At 50.9% G+C, this 12,574-nt stretch overlaps 1 long non-coding RNA gene across 1 annotated transcript in view; it reads right to left on the reverse strand.

The window, feature by feature from the left end:
- The window catches only part of LOC102155426, a 61,830-nt gene that overhangs the window by 41,516 nt on the left and 7,740 nt on the right, over positions 1-12,574 (reverse strand). The window lies entirely within an intron of this gene.

Below are 12,574 nucleotides of genomic sequence, written 5' to 3' on the forward strand. Positions count from 1 at the left end.
AGGGAACTCAGCTCATCAGTGTCCAGCTTTGATCGTGGGTGGGGGAGGGGCGGTCGCTGTCAACACAGTGTAGAGCCTGCAGACAACCTGACAGCCACAGCCCTGGGTCACTCGGACTGAGCTTGGAATTGGGACTTCTGGAGAGGAAGGACCCAGGAGAGCGAGGCAGGGCCCCGGCGCCGAGGAGCTGGGGGTGGGCAGGGTACCAAGGGAGTGGAGCCTGGCACTAGAACCAGGCTGAAGTCCCCCTGCCGCTGAGTCAAACAGGGAACAGCCAGATCAGCCAGTACCAAGTCACCAAAATCACCCGTTAGACTCATCCTCTGGAAATCGAAGTCTGGTTCCAGCAACCAGCTCAGGAGTGATGTGCTCTGGGAGGCAGGTGAGGGAGGTGTGGGGCAGGACACAAAGGGAGGTGTGGGGCAGGACTCAAAGTCCATTTCATTCAAGTTTCAGAAGGTCACAGGGGCCTGGGGTCACCCCCAACTGAAAGCTGCGTTCCCTATAGAACCCACGAATAGAGCAAGTTGGGTGCCAGGACAGGGCTGGGGTTCCAGCCCCCACCACACCGCTGCCCTGCTGCAGGATTTAAGGGAGCAGCCTACTCTGGCCTGGCTTCAGGTTCCCCAACCCCAGAAGAGGCCAGTATCCCCAACTGCCTCCCTCCCACCCTTGTTATGAAGAATACACGGAACAGCACGGAAGCAAGGTGTTGTCAGTATTAGCACTGCCCCGACATGGGTAGTGCCTCCACTCTCAGTGGAATTTCCTGAGGCTAATTTGCCAGTTTGAGGACTTAATCAGTCCTTTTACTCCTTTTCCCTAATTCCCCAGTCCTGGACACTTCCTTTTCCAGAACCCCCTAGCAGGGGCTACAGTTGTCTTAGAAACTTGTGCAATAAGGAGCCATACATAGCATGTGAGAAAGGGTGGGAGAGCTCTGGGTCATCTGATGATCTGATTTAGTTTAGAGACATGAGCACTAATGCACACATGGGAGATGTTCTGTATTCCAGGTCACACACCTAGTTAATGGCTGGGCCAGAAAGCACAGTCAGGCACATAGTGCCACGTCACTTCATGTTCATCTCTACAATTATTCCAACCATAGCATGCTTTCACAAAGCCATCCACGTTGCTACTTATCAACGACTTTATGAGGTTTGGGATGGGAAATAATGGGGGTTGAAGAAAAAGGAAGTCACAGCTAATGTCACAGAGGACATTTTTAAATGATCTCATGTCACCTTAAATGCCTCCTCTTCCAGGAAGCCAACACTAATGAGGGGTCCTTCCCATGTTCTCACGGTATCCCCTTATATGTTGTCCTTACCCTGTGTGCTAAACCAAAAGTACTTCTTCACTTGTCTCTCCTTCTAGAGGAGATGGGCCTAAGGATACGTTCTATAGCTTTCCTAAAGTAGAATCCACAGTATTTCACATTTAGTATATGAAGCTGAAGATTTCATTATAGCTCAGAAGTCATGGTGATGTTTCTTAGGTATTCCCGATTTCTTTGGGTCCACGGGCCCCAAGGGTCTTGGGCTGAGAACCGAAAATACAAAACAAAACAAAACAGAAAAACCCCTTAGTTTTCATCCCAGTTGCATTATTTACAGTCTCTATGATTTTGGCCAAGTCACTTACCCTCTTTAAACCCCAGATTTGTCATCTCTAAAAAATGGGCTGTCTATGGAAAGCAATTAGTCGACAGCCATCAAATTTACAAATGGACAGAGCCTTTGACCAGACAATTCCACTTCTGGAAATTTATCTTCTGAAAACTCGCATATCCTGCAGATACACTTGCCCACAAGTTATTTGCTGCAGCATTACTCGTAAAAGTTAAAGGTTGGAAAGACTTAATGTGGGCTTGGTGAATAAACTAGTTTATATCACAGAATACTACGTCGCCACAGAAAGAATGATGTAGGTCTGTATATACTTATATCAAATAATCTCCAAAATATGTTATTGGGTGAAAGGATTCAAGATGCATAACAGTGTGTAAAGCAGACTTTCCATTTGTGTATAGGAGGGAAAGACTATATACAATTTGCTTGTATTTGCATAAAATATCTCCGGAAGGTTTCTCAGGGAACCAGTGATTCTTGGTTGCACCAAGGGAGAAGATGTGGATGGCTGTGGGCGGAGAAGAGGGGCTTTCCACTGCACAGACTTTAGGACCATTTGAATCTCAAACAATGTAAAAATAAATATCTTAAAAGAACGCAAAAAGAAAGAAAAATGAATAAAGTTCCCACCCACTCATGCTTCTGTTATGGGAAGCATATGTGATAATGTCTATGAAGGTAGATGTCAGCTGCAGGGTCTGTCATGGGGAAGGGGGCGATCTCTTGCTGTTCCTAGGCCCCCAGCCACCCCTAGTCTCTAAACTTGAAGTGGATAGCTGTTTTCCAACCAAGATCCTGTCCCAGTCACCCGTAGCAGATTCACAGCATAGCTGTCCAGGACTATTTACATAAAATATTTCTACTCTTCATCACCAGAGCTCTCTGCTGAGGCCTAGAGGGGCAAGGCTCTTCCAGGAGAGTCTAGGACTGAAGACTGAAGCCCCATCACACCAAGGTCTGTGGTTAGCTAGCCTGCAGGACTCACCCTTCTTCTAATACTGAGCAAACCCACGTGGGCCTTACAGCTTCACCATATATGCAGGTTGTGGTGACATGGAGCCCAGGGGACACAGGAAATATTGTTCCCAGAGCTGAAGCAGTTTCTTTGTCTCCTTTATATGCATACTAGCTTCTAAGGTTTCATTGCTTCGGCATCAGGAGGGAGAATCCACCTTAGGGAAGATAACTCTGAGCTACTATGAGGGCTCACTTTATTTCGAGTTAACTAACTGACTTGATATGAAAACAACCACTGACTCTAAATCCCTTCCCCAGTGACACCTGGAATCACCATTTGCCACTTATGCATTAAACATTGTCATCAACGTGCAGCTCTTCTCTTTAAATTTAAATGTTCCTGGCGAGGGTAATATCATTGGAAAAATTAGCTTAGAAGTACATTCATTCATTGGTTCGATTTATTATTGAGAGTTTATTCATGCCAGGCATGAACTCTACCAGTAGCTGGGCACATGGACAAGTAAGACAATCACTGACCTTAACAATAAATATCATAGCGATGATGACGATGATGGCTAACACTTTCTGGGTGTCGCTCATGTGGCAAAGGGTACTCTTCTCATCTCTTTGTTTTAGGGTTTGTTTTTTTTTCAAGATTTTAAAATTTATTTTAGAGGAGGAAGAGACAGAGAGAACAAGCAGGGGGAGGGGCAGAGGGAGAGAGAATCTCGAGCTCACTCCCCATTGAGTGCAGAGCACGGACGACCCAGGCCTCAATCCCACGACCCTGAGACCGTGACTTGAGCCAAAACTAAGTGTCGGCCCCTGAGCTGACTGCACCCCCTCATGTTCCCTCTTCTCACCTCTCTGTATGCATTTGTGTCGGGTCCCTGTAACACATGTGCGGTAAGTAATGTTAATCTCTGTTTGCTGGATGGGGAAACTGAGGCACAGAGATGTTAAGTAACTTGTCCAAGATCACGCAGTGGCTAAGTGAGCTGACATATGCACTTTTTTCCCTAACGGATACATTTTATAGAAGAAGCAAGTAGCCAGGAGTTGAGGGCCTATGGTGTGCAGGGAGGAGCAATGATCCAGGATGACATCCCAGGCCATCCTCAGGTAATTCCTGCCCTGGCAACGCTAGGAAGATCTCAAGGCTACAAAAGACTTAAGGAGACCAGAGAGCAATAAGTGGAAGGGACCCCAGCAACGGTGACTGGTACGTCCAGTAACACAGAAGAGGCCACAATAAAGAAAAGTTCTGGGCTGGGTCAAGATCCTCGGAGTTGCAAAGAAAGTAACAAGAGGCCTGGGGGCCCTCAACCCAGAGAGCAAGGGACACAAGAGAAATCAATCTTGCCTTTGGCTGCACTGTGGGAGTTGAGTGAACTCTCCAGGAAGGACAAAGGATCCAGCCCCCTGAGGAGTCAGCCAAATGGGGAAGCAACACAGAAATGGCCTCCCAAATCCTGCATCATGCTCCAAGGTTGAACTCAGCCAAGTTAAAGGGAATTGGGAACATGAGGCCTCGGGCCCAGCTGAGTGCCCGGGTCTCCTCCTAAGTGGCTCTGAGTGGAAGTGACGTCCAGGCCACAGACACAGCCCAGCACAGAGCAGAGTTCACTTGGGGGCGGGGGGTGGGGGGGGGCACTTCTCCTGCTTGCTCCCTCCGCGAGCACATTTCTGCATGTCCTCCCTCCTGAAAGTGCCCCCCAGGACAAGGAAGGGAGCCCTGGATGACAAATTCCTTCCCTTTCTAAGTTCCCTGTGAGTTCTCCAGGTTAAGCGAAAGCCAGCCTCCCTCCCTCCAGGCTGGATCTTCTAGGAATGGGGAGTCTAGAAGGATGGAGTCAGGGAGAGCCTGGGGATTGCAACTCAAACAGACTCGCTGGTCACCAGGTCACAATCAGAACCAGGTCGGTCTATGGCACTCATTTGGGGTCTGGGTGTGGAGCAGGGAGGAGGAGCTTCAGTCTATCCTAGAAGAAAATGAAGCCAGTTTTTTTTTCCTCCCTGATTAGCATTTTTATTGCGTCCCTCCTATTTGCTCTGCTGTCCATAATTAAATACTGCCCATGGTGTCTCGTCTATCTTTGTAATGTTCTCTTGGACACCGATGAATTGGATTTTCTTTATGGACTCGCTCCACTGATAGAAAATAAGACTCAAGTTCTGAGCCTCCCCTGGCAGGGTGGGTCAGCCCACATGGGGCTGGGGTTGTCTAGTATTGAGGTCAGGAGCCTCCGCAGACTATCTCAGAGGCTGTGATCTGAGATCTTGGAAGGAAAATGAAAAAAGCACCTGGTCTCCTTGTCCTCAGAGCAGCTCCTGTGAGAGATGCCCCGGGCTATAAGGCAGCTGCCTTTTCGGTGCAGGGAAGGGGGTGGGGGAAGGCCTGAGGCCCAGTGGCTGGCAATGACTCCAGTTCAGGAGGGAAGGATGGGTAGACGTATGAGGCTCTCGAGGAGGGAGGCTGGACTTTTGGCTGGGGGTCCAATGGGTTCTGAGGCTGGGTCTAGCCCCCTACTCCCCTCTGCCTAACTCACCCTCATCCCTTCATGTGACCCATAGTCACAATCTTCAGGCCACACTCCTCTCATTTCGTCAAATTCCAAGCCCTCTTTGGCTGCCCATCTCTTGCCAGCCCTCAGGCTCCCTCTCCCCCTTCCTGTGTCCCGAGTAGAACCCACCCTATTTCCAAGAAGCTGTCTTATCTTCTCCACCTTTACCTGCCCTGCTGCTCTTTCACCAAAGCCTGGCTTTCTCTCTTTGTGTCCAACTTGGGCCACGCTGGAGAGTGGATGAATTTGCATCTGAACCTCCTCAGGTGGAGGCTTATCAATCTAGACCTTAGATTCGGTGCTTCTCAAAAGACGGTCCCTGGACCAGCAGCAGCAGCAATCTGTGCTGCGGAGCTTGTTAGAGGTGCCGGTGCCCAGGCTCGGCCCCCTACCTAGGGGGTCGGAACTCTGGTCTGTGGCCCCAGCATCTTGCTTTGACGAGCCTGCCTACTGCACGTGTGGGTTTGGGAGCCACTGCTCTAGACAGCTGTCCCACAACTTTCTCTCAGCAGCACCCTGTGCACACCACCTGTGTACTGCCTTCTCCTGCCATCCATGGACTCCAGGTCACCCCTGGCCTCCCCGGAGGACGCTGGCTGCCCTGCCTCAGACCACTCCCCGAGGAGTGCTGTTGGCCTCCCCCCGTGTCTCTGCTCCTTGCCTTCTCCCTGGACAACGTCATCTTTGTTCTCAAAGTCAGCTGTCACCTCTGTGCTGGCGCCCCCCACATGCCCATTTCTAACAGCAGCTCCGTCTCAGGTGCTAGCAATGTACCTCCTTCTGTGTGGCAGCCTTTGCCTAGGCTTTCCCCTACCCAGCTGCACTGGGCTCCTTGTTTCGACCAGTCCCCGCCCTGCCTCTCCTCTGTGCTCCTCTGACCCGCTCCCTTCAGCTGCTGTCCCTCCCTCCTGCACAACCTTCTCCACAAATTCTGGGGGCCCCCCTTCTTGGCTGGCCCGTGGTCACTGCTAACTCAGCATCCTAGTCCAGCGCCCCCGCTGTCGCCCACCATCTCCCCCTTCTACCCTCTCTTCTCGCTGCTGCCGGAGGGTCTTTGCTAAAACATAGCTTTTGCCGTGACGGAACCCCATGGCCTTCAGGATGGGACCCCAGCTGGGCTTTCTGTCATCTGGCCTTTCCTGCTGGGGTTCTCGTGGCCGTCCTGGCTTGGCTGCTGCTCCCACCACTACACTTGCTGCTCATTCTCATATTTCACACTTCGGTGAACTTGCGCACGCTCTTGTCGTTGCACAGAAGGGCTTTCTGTCTTGAGAATTCTTTCTCAGTCTTGAACATGCAATTCAGTGCCCCTGCCTTGGGCGCACTCTTCCCAGCAGCCCCTCCCTCTCCTCCCCACTCTGGGCTCCCAGAATGCACTGCTCTTGCCCTTTTATAGGATGTACCCTTTGTAGTGTTCATTTGTCACGCCCCCTAGGTCGGGAGCCCCTCAGAAGTGTCTGCTGTGCCTTGGTCACCATTGCTGTCCCAGTACAGAGGGCAGATTATGATTCCCAGCACGCCGAAGGAGCTGTATACACCCTCCTTTTGCTCACTTTGCTTGGCTATTACTTGAAAGACCAAGCCCTGCACACATACAATCACCCATCATCTTCTGTGACCTTCTTTGCCTCACCCCCTACCACCCAAGCCCAGTGCTGGTGGTCTGAGGGAGGAGGGCCTATCACTCTCACACAATCTTCAGGCAGCTCTCTGATGGCTTCTACCCTTGGCATTCACCTTACATGTCAATGTCTCTTGTGCATTAGCATGGTGGAGAAAACAAGCACGAGGTATCCCTCGGGTCCTGCCTGGGGATGGTCCCCTTCCCCTTGCAGCTCAGCCTCATGACACTCCCTCTGACAGAGAAAGGAGAAAAGAGGAATTTCCCACAATGCTAACCTACTGGCCATTCTCCTGATATCTCATACTGGCAGCCACATGGACATGTGCTGTGGCCCTGGGTTCTGAGCTGCTTCCAGAGAGACCCCTGTGTCCAGAGACAAGCAGCAGGGCCTAGAATATAGCTGGCTCTTGGTGGGTGTTTGTTGAATGAATAACAAAATGCTGAGGAACAGAAGATCCTCTCAGAGTGCCCCTACTTGCCTCATGTTGCCTCTCCTTGCCTTTATGGCCTAACTAAGTCTCTGCCGAGAGGAGCCAGGCAGCAAAGAGGAAGATGGAGAGGGTCTTGGAAGGAACAATTTTTCCATGATTCTCTCCTCTGCTTCTGAAGAGGATCTCTGGATCAGGAAAAGTACGCTGGCTCCCCAGGCCACCGAGCCCTCCTCCTTCTTGCCCTCAGCCCCAGGCTTGTGCCCTTCCAGACTACAGGCAAAGGGAGGTAGACAGATAGCATGGATACAACTTTAAGTGAATTCAATTACTATAGCAACCAAAACCACCAGAACGGAGATCAGGCTCCAGACAGCAGTGATCCAGGCATCTAAGAGAGGCAGTGATCCAAAGGCCATCACTCTGAGACTAGGGGCTGGGTGTGGGGTGGAAGAGGCGCACCTCTGCTCAGCAGGTGCTCTGTACTCAGCACCCCCAACCCCCTTCACCTGTACTTTCTGGGATTCCCAGGGCTCTAACCTGTCGAAGAGCAGATACCCATCCCTTCCTAGAGCTGGAAAGGCCTAGAAAAGGTGTGGGAGTTAAAGCAATGAGCAGGGGTTGCTGGCCTCTCATTCTTTCCTGTGTCCTTCCATGGACGGCAGGGTACTGGTCTGCTTTCTGCAACCTCTCTGCAGAGTGGCCTTTAAGAGCAGGAGCTCTGGGGCAGACTGTTTGGTTTCAAATTCCAGTTCTGCTCGTGATCTTGAGCAAGTTGATGAATGTTTCTTGGCCTTGGTTTTTCTCATCTGATAGATGGTGATCTGTTTCCTTAGAGTGCTATAAGGGCTTAAAAATAAGAATGGATACAAGGCCTCAGCACAACAGTCTGCATATACGAAATGCCAGGCAAGAGTCCGTTGTCACTGTGTCACTGCTCTCATTATTAATTCCATGATGATGATGATGGTGATGGTGATGATGGTGATGATGATGGTGATGATGATGGTGATGATGGCAACTCCAGCCCCCCTGACCCTTGTCTATTTCTCTGCTATGAGCACCACCTTTGACAGGTAGAGGGGCTCAGCCTGAGTGGGGAGGCAGAGAAGATTCCCAGGAGGCTGACAAGCTGGGTCATGGTAGTCAGTCCCCTCCTACTCCAGAAGCCCATGAGAATCCCAGGGGGATTGCACAGCCCACCCGCAAAAGACTGAAGGCCTTGCTTTCTGGGGGCTTCATCTGGACCTGCCAACTGGGGTCAGCATGGAGAATCTTATTTGCCCCAAAGATGTTAAACAAATCTGTGATCCTCAGCACCCCCAAAAGTTTTTGCTTTTCCTAAGGGGGGAACATTCATCTCTAAAATGGGGATCAAAATAAAGGATGATTTATTAGAACTGCTCCAATGATAGACCAGCTCATGTAGAACTGAGGGCAAATGGAGGCACAGACTTTGCTACTCTCATCTCCTGTGTGTGTGTGTGTGTGTGTGTGTGTGTGTGTGTGCCTGTATGGGCTTCACTTCTCAGGCAGCATATGAGTACATGGAGGGCACAGGTGATCCTCTTTAAGGATGTGAAGAACTTGGGACCTGGGTTGGAGATGGTGGGTCTGGTTTACCTACAAGGGCTGTGGGGCTGTGCTCATTCCTTCCAGAAACAGTTTCTGAACACTGGTGATGGTCAGATGTTGTCCAGCTGCCAGGGAAGCCGAGATGAATAAGATTCAGGAGTTGAGCTTGGAGGTGAAGGAAGAGCTCAGAGCAACATACCACGAGGTGCCATTTGACAGGGGGAAGTGTGGTGAGGATGCTCGGGGCAGTGGGGCTGCATGTCAGAGAGGACCAGCATCTGTACTGGGCTGGAAGAAGGAACACATTTTGCCCAGTGGAGAAGGAGGAAGGACTCTGCAGGCAGAGAGAACAGCAGGTGCAAAGAGGGAGTGTGAAAGGGTCTGGTGTGTCTGGGGGAGGTGAGAAGTTTAGGGATGCTGAAGCGCATGCACGCCTGCGTGTGTGTGCCTGAATGTGCCTGAGTGTCGGGGACAATAAGGGGATGGGGACAAGCATGGCAGGGGGATGAGACCCAACAGTCAATTTCTCCTCTTGTCTCCCAAGATGTCAGTAGCTCTGGAAGCCTCGAGCTATTGTGGCCTGCTATGCTGAGATGGCGTCAGCCTTATTTTGAAAATTCACTCCCCTACAACCAAAGGAACTGTGAGCTTCTTTTAAGGAAATGCCAGCCTGTTTCTGAAGGTTTGCATTGCTCACCGGTCTTGGATGTCCCCAGCTGACAGCTTCCTCCAGCCCAGCATAAACAGCTCTGTCTTGAAAGAGCCCCTGGAGAGAACCGTGACCAGCCTTCCCTCCTCGCAGGGCTGCACCTGCACCCCCAGATGGGTGGGCTTTGCAGTCCCCAGTCCTAGATATGTATGTCCCCGTGGCCAGACAGCATGGCCTGACCTGGGACCCTCTTCTGTGGTTCCATGCCCAAGCAGCCAAGAGTCATGATGATTTTTCCCTCCAACCTATTTCTTCTGTGCTCCCTTTTGCCCATCCACCCCTGCTGCCCTAGCAGAGGCTTTTATCTGTCTCCTGGAATACCACAATAGCCTGCTAATTGGTCTCCCTGCTTCCCATCTGGTCCTCCTCAAATCCATCCTCCACACCACTGGGCCAGAGTGGGTTTTTCTAACATAGATCTGCCTGCACCATGCAACTGCCCAGAGCCTCCCGGTGGCTCTTCGTGGTCTGTGGGGCAGAGTCCAGCTCCGTGACCTGGCTTCTCCCCCCGAACCCCTGCCGTGCCATAACTCCAGCCTTGCATCCCTGGCACACACTGAGCTTATTCCTATCCTGATGTCTCTGCCTCTTGATGTGCCCTTCATCCCCTCAGTCACTGTTATTTGTCTGCTTCCTTGTCCTCTTTCTAGACTCAGCTCAGGTGTTATCGCCCCCAGAACATCTTCCCCGACACCACGGGCTGGACCAAGTGCCTCCTCCTTGTGCTCCTCTGGCTCTCCAGGCACAGCCCTGTCAGGCATCCTAGCTCCGTCACTATGTAGCTATGTGATGCTTGTCTCCAATACTTCATCGGAAATGGGATTAAAAATAGATCTACCTCATGAGATTGTTTTGAGAATTTGTAAATCTAGCTTCCCTTCCCTGCTTGGGCTTTACTGACCCCCAGAAGAGGTCTGGCAAGCCTAAACATGAGTGCAGAGCACACATCCAGTGTCTGTCTTACTCGTGAAGCTCTGAGCTCTAAAGAAGGCAGGGCCCATGTCTATCTTGTTCACCACCATATGCCCAGCACAGCAATTAGTGCACATTCAATAAGTATGTGTTAAGTGAACGAATGGTTTAATAAGGGCTTATTGAACTAGTGTTAGTGGATGAATACCTATCAGTTCAATTACAATGTTTACTGAATGCCAAGCTCTGGGCTAGGGCGCCCCTGTTAGTATTCAGGTGGGACCAAGATGCAGTGAGACAAGATGTACCTGGAGCAGACACTTCAATCCACCTCGAAGTAGTATTTAAGGAGATGGAAGTGAAAAGAATCTTCCTAGGGAAAAACAACCCATCACTGCCCCCTCCCTAGGCCTCTCGTTCCCACAAGCAGCGCTGCAGCTCACTGAGAACGCTGTGCTGTGTTTCCTCTCATGCACCCCAGGAACCCTAGGCAAAGAGGGAGCCACAAACATGGAGCCTGTATTTGCAAAACTGACTGAGGCATTAGTTAGGATGGCCCGTGCTTACCACTTCAAGGATGCCAGCCCACCTGGGTGGGGAAGCACCCCAGAGAGCCTGGGGAGGGTATTCACTCTCATCAGCAAGAACGCGAAATTTACTGACTTCTTTTAGGGTGTGCTTGCTTCCCCGGCTGAGCCTAGCCATCTCCGTTCTTTATGACCCTGGACATGATTTAACACATACACTTAAAAAATGGAAGAACTGCTTCCTAAATTTTCAGTAAATGTATTGTTCAATAGATTTGATTTACTAGTTACAAACCATAGAAGAGTCACCATGGCAATGTATTGTGATGTGGCCTCTGGAGTTGGAGTCCGCTGCCTCTATCTGCTCTGATCCCCATAAAAATAATCCAGTGAGGTGAAGACCCATGGTGGTGCATCTTGGCACCGGCTTGGACTGTGACTGCCACACCCCAGTCTGCATATCAGGCCCCCCTTTTAGGGGATGAGACTGTGGCAGGTGGGCGAGGGGAGCATGTTCCACAGATTTGGTGGCATCTCTTCTGAGTGGCTGGTTGGGATCAATAAGCAGAGGTCTCTCAGCATCGCCACTTGTGAGAGATTTACAGGGCTCCACTGGTCTCCCTGGTGACTCTGTAGAGGAATCAAAAGGATGGAAAACCTTTATGCGCTTATGTTTGTGTGTGTGTGTGTGTGTGTGTGTGTGTGTGCATGTTGACAGGAGGGAGTTTCATAATTTAGAGAGATTCAGAAGTGTCAATCTCTTGGAAAGAAGTTCTACAGGACAGTCTCTACTGATGCCTAAAGCAGCTGAAGCACTTCCTTCCCATTCCCAGAGGAAACCTGGAAGTACAGAAAGTCCTATGGCTGCAAGTCAGGGCCAGGAGGTAGCAGATGGAGTGAGGGGACAGTCCCAGGCTGAGAGGCAGTCAGGCCTCCCTGGGAAGTGTTTCCAAGCTTAGAAGGACAAGTAGGCATAGCTAGGCAGAGGGGGGAGGAGGGATAGAGTTCTTGTGGAAGGAACAGCCTGAGTGAACACTCAGGAGTAAGAGAAAGCTGGGCATTCAGAGAACTGCAGCACTTTCCACATGGCAGAAACCCAGACTTAAGGGCTCCAGAAGCAGAAAAGTGGGGAAACAGAAGAAGTGAAGATTTGATAACAACACGAGACATGTAAGTAAGATATGTCTACTTAACTGTGAGGGCGATGGGGATTTAGGGGATTTACAGAAGGGCAATGTGGTTGGATTTGTGTTTTGAAAAGATGACTCTGGCCATGGGAAATGGACTGGTGCGCTTGGCCTCCTTGCTGGGACTTCTAGTTCTTGAAGACTCCCTGCCTATCTGGAGCTGTGACCAGGAAGCATAGCCCTAGGTCCTCTGCCCAGGTGCTGAGGTGAGAACGAGATGTGGCTCCTGCTCTCAGGAGACATGGTCCAGCGAAGCAGGTAGGGCTCATTCTGTCAGAGGAAGTTGTGTCAAAGCCTGTGGCCCTGAGTCCAGGAGGGCCACCCGGCTGGGGAGTTAACGGGAGGAGGCAGGCACAAAGACCCCCAGTCGGGGTGAGAGGTAACGGAAGGAAAAATCCTTACTCTATGGTCAAGGTTTTCCAGTGGGGACTAGGAATGGAATCATGCAATAGAC

Source organism: Canis lupus, chromosome 17, assembly GCF_011100685.1.
Source record: "Canis lupus familiaris isolate Mischka breed German Shepherd chromosome 17, alternate assembly UU_Cfam_GSD_1.0, whole genome shotgun sequence".
Classification (NCBI taxonomy): domain Eukaryota; kingdom Metazoa; phylum Chordata; class Mammalia; order Carnivora; family Canidae; genus Canis; species Canis lupus.